The 9,803-nt window shown below is 38.4% G+C and overlaps 1 pseudogene; it reads left to right on the top strand.

Moving 5' to 3' along the window:
• The first annotated feature begins 556 nt into the window (after window positions 1-556).
• Window positions 557-9,803, top strand: part of LOC133055536 (tigger transposable element-derived protein 1-like) — a 31,811-nt pseudogene continuing 22,564 nt past the window's right edge.

The raw sequence follows: 9,803 nt of genomic DNA, 5'->3' as shown, positions 1-9,803 counted from the left end.
TATAAATGACTCAAAACACTTGAAGTATAAACAAATTATACAAAATACAATAACAATCATAAACTGGGATATGAACACTCTTGGGAGGGTCAGGAGATTTTTCCAATTGGTATATGTGCAGAGGTAGTTTTAAGGAAATCAGTCTCAGGTTTTCAATCTCTATATGTACAGGCCTATCTCATTTTCTTGTGCTTCATCGCTATTGTGCTATTTACAAATTGAAGGTTTGTGGCAACCTTGATTCATGCCAGTCTATCAGTGCCATTTTCCCAACAGCATTTGCTCACTTCATGACTCTGAAATTACATTTTGGTAATTCTCATGGTATTTCAAACTTTTTCATTATTATTATTTTTATATATTTTATGATGATCTGTGATCAGTGACCTTTGATGTTACTATCATAACTAATTTAGCACATCACAAAATGAGCCAATATTAGACATAATTCATAAATATTGTGTATATTCTGACTGCTACACTGACCAACCATTCCCCTGTATCTCTCCCTCTCTTTGAGCCCCCCTATTCCCTGAGTCACAAGAATATTCAAAGTATGTCAGTTAGTAAGCCTACAAAGGATTGTACATGTTCAAGTGAAAGGAAGAGTCACATGTCTCTTGCTTTAAATCAAAAGCTAGAGATGATGAGGTTTAGTGAGAAAGGTATATCTAAAGCCAACACAGGAAGAAAGCTAAGCCTCTTGCACCAAACAGCAAAGCTGTGAGTGCAAAGGAAAAGTTCTTGAAGAAAAAAGTGCTACTCTAGTGATAACATGAATAATAAGGCGAAACAGCCTTGTTGCTGATATGGAGAAATTGTGAGCGGCTAGAAGAGAAGGCCAAACCAGTCACAACATTCCTTCAGCCGAAGCCTAATCCAGAGCAAGGCCCTAACTCTCTTCAACCCTACAAAGCCTGAGAGAGGCGATGAAGCTGCAGAAGTAAAGTTTAACGCTAGTAGAGACTGATTTAAGAACAGAGACCATATCCATAACATCAAAGAGCAAGGTGGAGTAGCAAATGCTGATGTAGAAGTAGCAGCTAATTATCCAGATCTAACTAAGATAATTAATGAAAGTGGCTACACTAAACAACAGATGTTTGATGCAAGTGAAACTCCTATTGGAAGGAGATTTCATCTTGGACTTTCGTAACTAAAGAGAAGCCAATGCCTGGCTTCAAATCAAACGACAGGCTGGCTCTCTTGTTAGGGGTTCATGAAGTTGATGACTTCTCATTGTTCATTTACCATTCCAAATATCTCAGAATCCTTAAGAATTATGCTAACCCTACTCTGCCTGTCTTCTTTAAATGGAGCTGTTGTATCCGGATCGCGGAATCCCACCAACCACCACAGGAGCCGCGGATCGATGCAAAAACAGCGAGGAACTTTATTGCAAGCTCGAGCAGGGACTCTCTTCACACAATGGCGAAGGAGCCCCGAGTGAAAGCGGTGAATCTTTTTTATACTGTATAGCAGGGGAAGCGGGAAGGGAAGCTTAAGGGGATTGGTTAATTCATACTGTGCAGCAGGGGAAGCCGGACGGGAAGCTTAAGGGGGTTGGTTAATTCTTCAACTAAGGGTGTCTTGTTAGCTACTGATTGGTAGGTTAGAGTAAGGGGAGGTGAGGGACTTCCTGTCCTCCCCTGATTGGCTCGTTGAGTTTCTTTGTCTTAAAGTTTCCTTTTCTCTCCTCGGGAGGGGGTTTTACTCAAAATGGCGGAGCTATGTTTTCTCTCCTCGGGAGGGGGTTTCACATTTCACAGAGCAACAAAGCCTAAATGACAGCAATCTGTTTGCATGGTCTACTGAACATTTTAAGCCCACTGATAGGACTTAATGATAAAAAATATATATATTTCCTTCAAATACAGCTGCTCACTGAGAGTGCACCTGGTTACTCAAAATCTCTGGTAAAGATGTACAATAAGATTAATGTTGCTTTCATGCCTGCTAACTAACACAACATCTTTTCTTCAACCCATGAATCAAGGAGTAGTTTTGACGTTCAAGTCTTATTATTTAAGAAATAAATTTTTAAGACAATTGTTGCTATACATAGTGATTTTCTGATGGGCAAAGTCAATCAACAACCCTCTGGGAAGAATTCAGTATTCTAGATGCCATTAAGAACATTCATGATTCATGGAAAAATTCGAAGTATCAATGTACACAGGAGTCTGGAAGAAGTTGATTCTAAGCCTCCTGGATGTCTTGAAGGAGCTCAAGACTTCAGTGGAAGAAGTAACTGCAGATGTGGTAGGAACAGCGAGAGAATTAGAAGTGGAGCCTGAAGATATGACTGAATTGCTGCCATCTCATGATAAAACCTTAGCAGATGAACAAAGAAAGTGGTTTCTTGAGATGGCAACTACTCCTGAAGAAGATGCTCTGAAGACTGTTGAAATGAAAACAAGGGATTTAGAATATTATATATACTTGGTTGATAAAACAGTGGCAGGGTTTGAGAGGGCTGACTCCAATTTTATAAGTTCTATTGTAAATAAAATGCTACTCAACAGCATTGCATGCTAGAGAGAAATACTATGTAAAAAAGGAAGGTCAATTGATGTGGCAAATTTCACTGTTGTCTTGTTTTAATAAATTGCTGCAGCTACCCTGTCAGCAAACGCCACCCTAGTCAGCAGCCATTAACACAAGCAAAGCTGAAGACTCAGATGATAGTTGGCATTTTTTAGTAATAAAGTGTCTTTTCATTAAGCCATGTACATTGTTTTAGACATAATGCTATTTCACACAATAGACTATGGCACAATATAAACATTACTTTTGCACGCACTGGGAAACAAACAAACAAAAAAAACTGTGACTCACTTTATGTTATGAGACACTCCCTCTACTGTGGTAGTCTGGAACCAGATCTGCAATATCTCCCAGGTACAGGCAACTGTATTTTTTTCTAATAGGTGAGACAGTTGATGATGCATCTTTTTTCCCACCTTCCTTTTTACAGTTGCCATGCTCTCATCTTACAAAAGAAAGGTAAATCTCTTACAAACTCTGGATTTTGCTGCAATTATTTTTACTTAATGATTTCAACTCAGTTCTCATTAAATAATACACTGTCCCTGAGGGAAAAAAGCACTGTGCCATTAGGCATCAATCTCACAGCAAGGCTCCAGTGCTTTATCTATCCATGTATCTAATATCATTTAATCATCTATGTATCTGAAAATTAAAATTCAGAAGTGAGATTATTGTTGAGATATTTACTTAAGGTTGGAAAATTAAGGCAGCCTTTTTCTAACAGGAAGTAAAAATGATCTTGCTGTCTTGTTTAACAGCAGGCCTGACTTTAGGAATTAAGTTAAATGTCAGATATTTCCCATTAACTGAACAATCCAAAATATCAGCCCCAAGATTGCAAAGTACATGATACTTCTACAGCATTTTATCCAAAACTTACTCAATGATATTTTAATTTTTTCAAACCCTTCTGTGTACAGCTGGTTAAAAACAGTGCCTCTAAGTGAAAAAGAAACAGGGATAAGTTACAGTTACTTGATATGTCTGGTTAAAGAATTTTTTTTGGAGTAGCAGAAATTAAGAAAATAAATGATAAGAAAGTTTATTTCAAATCAAAAGAGTTTCAATCATTTGTTTTCACTTAAAATGAATAAAAAACTAATTGATGTGTCAGATGTTTGTCATAAAGAAATATTAACTAACTGGTGTTCTTAATCAGCATCAACCAATACAGTCTTACAGCAGTTTTTTGAGGGGATAAAGGGGCACTGAAAAAAATTAGGAAAATCTCATAAATTATCTAATTAATTTGATTACTATAGACAACCTAGAGAATTCAACTACAATAAATATATTTTTTTAAAACTTCTTTTTTTTTTCTTTTACTGGTTTGCCACAATGATTCAGATACATTTAAAATTTATTTGTTTAGATTTTCTTGTATTGGCAATCCTCATCATTCCAAAACCCACAAAGATCAGAATTTGTTCATTTGGACCAAATAACCTTAAAGATTTTTTACAGCGTAAAGTCAATGTTCTATAGTTTTCAGCACAAAATAAATTTATCTGAAGCTTCCTAATAGAAATTTTATGAGAAAACATTTTAGAACTTTAACAGTAATATTCTAGACAAAGCATACCCATCCCTCTATTTACTTAGAAAAATCAAATGGTACAACCATTTTTGCTAAAACTTACTGGTTAGAACAGTGTTTTCCAAAGTTCAGAATGTATACATAAGATGGTTTTAACTGGGAGAAAGGCAGAGAACAAAGTAGTATTGAATCATGTAACTATTTCTTTATCAATTTTCTTTCAACCTTTAATTCATGAAGGAGAAAAATCAATTTGTTGCCAGCATGCTTGAACTTTGTTCTAACACTTTTCGTTCTTCCTTACCATGAGACAGAATTTAACTAAAATTTAATACTACTGAAATATTTTCACTATTGTAATAAAATATAGCTGTTAAGTCTTCGTACTTTGAAGGCAGACAATCCTCATCCAATTGCTGGCTTTACTACTTACTAGCTTGATGACCCCAGGTAAGTTTCTCAACCTCTTTGTGCTTCAGTTTTACTCATATATGTTCATATCTACCTTTGAGGGTGTTAGACTATAATGAGATAACATTTATTCACGTAAAGTATCTCAAAAACTTATTTTCTGTCACATGCCATAAGCTGAAAGTTGTTAATTACTGACTATTTTTTCGAATTACTTTGTGTTAATTTCAGGTGGTATTGGTTTCCCATTTACAGAAGTATAAAAGTATAATGATTAAAAGAAATATTTAGTAGATAATTGAATACTGATATTGGTATATTATAAAAATAACTCCTACTTCCAGCTAGGAAGAAGTATCTTGTGGCACTAAAATGTCCAGCCCTGTGGAAACCTAGAAAATCTGAGTAAAGTACCACAATATCCTGTTTGAAAAGTTTCGGAAGATGCCAAGACAACCATTCCGATTTAAATTGCAGAAAGTAGGGAAAACCACTAGATCATTCAGGTGTGACCTAAATCAAATCCCTTACAATTATACAGTGGAAGTGAGAAATAGACTTAAGGGACTAGATCTGATAGAAAGAGTGCCTGATGAACTATGGATGGAGGTTAGTGATATTGCATAGGAGACAGGGATCGAGACCATCCTCAAGAAAAAGATATGCAAAAAGCAAAATGGCTGTCTGAGGAGGCCTTACAGATAGCTGTGAAAAGAAAAGTGAAAAGCAGAGGAGAAAACAAAAGATATACCCATTTGAATTCAGAGTTCCAAGGAACAGCAAAGAGAGATAAGAAAGCCTTCTTCAGTGATCAGTGCAAAGAAATAGAGGAAAACATCAGAATGGGAACGACTAGAGATCTCTTCAAGAAAATTAGAAATAACAAGGGAACATTTCATACAAAGATAGGCACAATAAAGGACAGAGATGGTATGGACCCAACAGAAGCAGAGTATATCAAGAAGAGGTGGCAAAATACACAGAAAAACTGTACACAAAGATCTTCATGACCCAGATAATCATGATGGTATGATCACTCACCTAGAGACAGACACCCTGGAATGCAAAGTCAAGTGGGCCTTAGGAAGCATCACTACTAACAAAGCTAGTGCAGGGGATCAAATTCCAGTTAAGCTATTTCAAATTCTAAAAGATGATGCTATGAAAGTGCTATACCAATACGCCAGCAAATTTGGAAAACAGCAGTGGCCACAGGACTGGAAAAGGTCAGTTTTCATTCCAATCCCAAAGAAAGGCAATGCCAAAGAATGCTCAAACTACCACACAATTGCACTCATCTCACACACTAGTAAAGAAATGCTCAAAATTCTCCAAGCCAGGCTTCAGCAACACGTGAACCGTGAACTTCCAGATGTTCAAGCTGGTTTTAGAAAAGGCAGAGGAACCAGAGATCAAATTGCCAACATCCACTGGATCATCAAAAAAGCAAGAGAGTTCCAGAAAAACATCTACTTCTGCTTTATTGACTATGCCAAAGCCTTTGACTCTGTGGATCACAATAAACTGTGGACGATTCTGAAAGAGATGGGAATACCAGATCACCTGACCTGCCTCTTGAGAAATCTGTATGCAGGTCAGGAAGCAACAGTTAGAACTGGACATGGAACAACAACCTGGTTCCAAATAGGGAAAGGAGTACGTCATGGCTGTATATTGTCACCCTGCTTATTTAACTTATACGCAGAGTACATCATGAGAAACACTGGGCTGGAGGAAGCACAAGCTGGAATCAAGATTGCCGGGAGAAATATCAATAACCTCAGATATGCATATGACACCACCCTTATGGCAGAAAGTGAAGAGGAACTAAAGAGCCTCTTGATGAAAGTGAAAAAGGAGAATGAAAAAGTTGGCTTAAAGCTCAACATTCAGAAAACTAAGATCATGGCATCCGGTCCCATCACTTCATGCCAAATAGAAGGGGAAACAGTGGAAACAGTGGCAGACTTTATTTTTCTGGGCTCCAAAATCACTGTCAATGATGATTGCAGCCATGAAATTAAAAGACGCTTACTCCTTGGAAGGAAAGTTATGACCAACCTAGACAACATATTAAAAAGCAGAGACATTACTTTGCCAACAAAGGTCTGTCTAGTCAAGGCTATGGTTTTTCCAGTAGTCATGTATGGATGTGAGAGCTGAGTGCCAAAGAATTAATGCTTTTGAACTGTGGTGTTGGAGAAGACTCTTGAGTCTCTTGGACTGCAAGGAGATCCAACCAGTCCATCCTTAAGGAAATCAGTCCTGAATGTTCATTGGAAGGACTGATATTGAAGCTGAAACTCCAATACTTTAGCCACGTGATGCAAAGAACTGACTCATTTGAAAATACCCTGATGCTGGGAAAGATTAAAAGCAGGAGATGGGGACGACCGAGGATGAGATGGTTGGATGACATCATTCCGTAAACTCTGGGAGTTGGTGGTGGACAGGGAGGCCTGGTGTGCTCTGGTCCATGGGGTCGCAGAGTTGGACACAACTGAGCAACTGAACTAAACTGAACTGAAGACAACTATGCCAAGAGAAGCTAAGATTCCACAGACAAGGAAACCATGGAGAAATTAGTCATCATCCTTCATGTTGCTCTTCTTCTTAGGACATTTGCCAATCTTTGCCTTTGTGTGAAAAGAAAACACAGTCAAAGGGCCCTAGGAAGGCAACAGAGAATCTAGAAGAACAACTGGAGATACCAAATGGCTGGACAGACAAAATCTGTGTTCAGGGCTGCCAATACAGGGCAAGATCTAGAGAGGAGGTAGGCTCAGGGAAGTGAACTTGATATTGTTGTTACTGTTTGCATTTTATCAGCATTTGCTGAATTTTAAAGCTTGCAAGAAAGAGGCTAAGAAAATGTGGAAAAAAACACACACACAAAAAAAACAAAAAACACTCCTCTACAGGTTTCAACACTCAGAGATCACACACTCCATCAAGCCCCCAGTTGTGGTGCTGGATGGGGCTCTGCAGGTAAGAATATGAGATCTGTACTTCCAAGATAGGAGGGGTCCAACGCAAGCAACTCTCCACCAGGTGGCCAGTTGGTTTCCTTGAAAACTCATAACTTATTCGGAGCTCTATTTTGATCTCTTTCACCGGCAGGTAGGAAATTCAGAGGGGACAGTGGTCAGGTTGGCCTGAGAATATATTGTTTGGTGTAGTCTCCACTTCTGACACCATGTCTGCTCTGTACAGGGGCCCACTGAGCCAGTTTGGCAGTTGACCATTAACAAAATCTACCTAATATCTATTGACTAAGTCATTTTTCTCCTTGGTTTTTCTACCTCTTCTCTGAATGTTATACTCTGGTAGGTGTTAACACGTGATACAAAAATGTTCCCACTTTGCGCCTATATCCATCCATCAAACAACTTGTCTCGGTGGCAGACTTCCTCATTCAATTTTACAGTTTTTTCCTTTCAGGACTTTGACCAACTAATCAGATCATTACCATTGTACAAAGATCTAAATATAGTCTTGCCTAGGGCTACTTCTGCTTCCAGTGGAAGTATGACAGGTGAATCACTTGCAGATTTGCCTACTAGAAGATTTTTCCTGTTCTCTGTCTTCCAACTCATTCCCAGAAAATAGTTGTAATGCAGACACCATCTAGTTTTGCTTGTATCCACACACAAGAATAATCCACCCATTAAGCAGGTAGGATTTTCCTCTTCTTTTTCAGCTAGTCATAGGTATAGTCCATATGGTCACAGGTACAGGTGAAGGTTGAGTATGGATATAGTCAGAGTGGGTGGTATGGAGATCTGGGCTACCTGCTATCTGCTCATTCATGCCCACTTATCCTTCTCAGATTGATCCTTGATGTCCCATTTAAACCTGAGCTAGTAATGAACTGCCGCTGGCCCTGTTGGACTGTGGGACTGAACCTGTCTGATAAGCCCTGCCATAATGGGTATGTCTGGATGCATGTTCATTTGCGGCACCATAGACAGCCTTCATTTTCTACCAGGGCTCAATAGCATCCCAAGAGCTGTTTCTTGAAAAATATATAATTTTCTAATGCAGATCACATGGCCTTGCACTCAAGCCTCAAGGAACTGCATTATGATTCTCATTGACTCTTGAAAATACTTGTATCTTTTCATCACTGAAATCTCTAACTCCATAAAGTCTGCCAGATACTGTGATCCAAGCCACAGGCTGCTTGCATTACAGCCAGGACCTGCTGTGAAGCCTTTTTTCTTTTTCTTTCCTTTTTTTCAGAAACCCACTCAAGCCTAACAGTCTTCTGAGCCTCCAAGTATAAGGGCCAAAACAATAATTCCAAGAGTGCAGTGTGCTGCCTTTAGAATTCTTTGAGGCTTTCTAGCCATTAGGCTCATTGTGTGTGTGTGTGTGTGTGTGTGTGTGTGTGTGTGTGTGTGTGTGTGTGTGAGAGAGAGAGAGAGAGAGAGAGAGATAGGGGATGCAAAAATGAAGCAATCTTACTCTTACTGTCCATACTATACATGGTCAAATTAACTTTCATAGTCCACCATATTTTCCCTCTGCATTACATCAGTGTAACTAAGAAATAACCAAATAAACCCATTTTCCTTATAGCATTGCCCCAACCCCAGTCCCACCCCGCATAGCCATCATTCAAATTACTGGATTACCACACCAAAAGCGGTATTCCCTTCCATTAGGGAAGGTTGGGTTCTCTTTACCAGCCAGGCAACAAGTGAGCCAGACCCCAAATCCATTTTTATTCTTCTTTTCTTGGACTATTCTCAGTATAATTCTGTCATGTCATCTCAGAAGAAGATATTTATATATAATTAGACACAAATGAGATTTATTATGGTAAATAACCATTAAAGTAAAGGAGAAGGGCTTAAGAGTGGTAGAAAGAGCCTTTACAACATGCTGGCTGGTCTGACATCTATGAAGAAAGAGCAGGGAGAAACAGGATGAGATAGGAAGAGTTCATGTTGTAGAACTGCTCTGAGAAAGTTGATGGAGAGATTCTGAGAATGAGTTCTCATTAAAGGAGTGACATATTTGGCAGAAATGGTCCACCTTTAGGACCCCTGACATACTCAGTCATGGTCTGGTGGTAGCCTGAAGGAAGTAGAGGAAATGAGCTAAGGAAGAAAAGAAAAATGAAGCATGATATTAAAATTGGGCAGAAAAACTTGGAGAAAATAAGCCAAAAGATAAAGTTACAGAATTTTTAAGCTGGATAAAATAATAGAAAGCCTAAAACATTTAATTTTTCAAAAAGAAAGTTAGAAACGGAAAAAGTAAGAGTATATTCTTGGTATTTATTTCATTCATATCTCAA

The sequence above is a fragment of the Dama dama genome, chromosome 5 (assembly GCF_033118175.1).
Source record: "Dama dama isolate Ldn47 chromosome 5, ASM3311817v1, whole genome shotgun sequence".
In the NCBI taxonomy this organism is placed as follows: Eukaryota; Metazoa; Chordata; class Mammalia; order Artiodactyla; family Cervidae; genus Dama; species Dama dama.
Note: the sequence above shows the minus strand (reverse complement) of the source record. Positions and strands in the feature narration are given on the sequence as shown.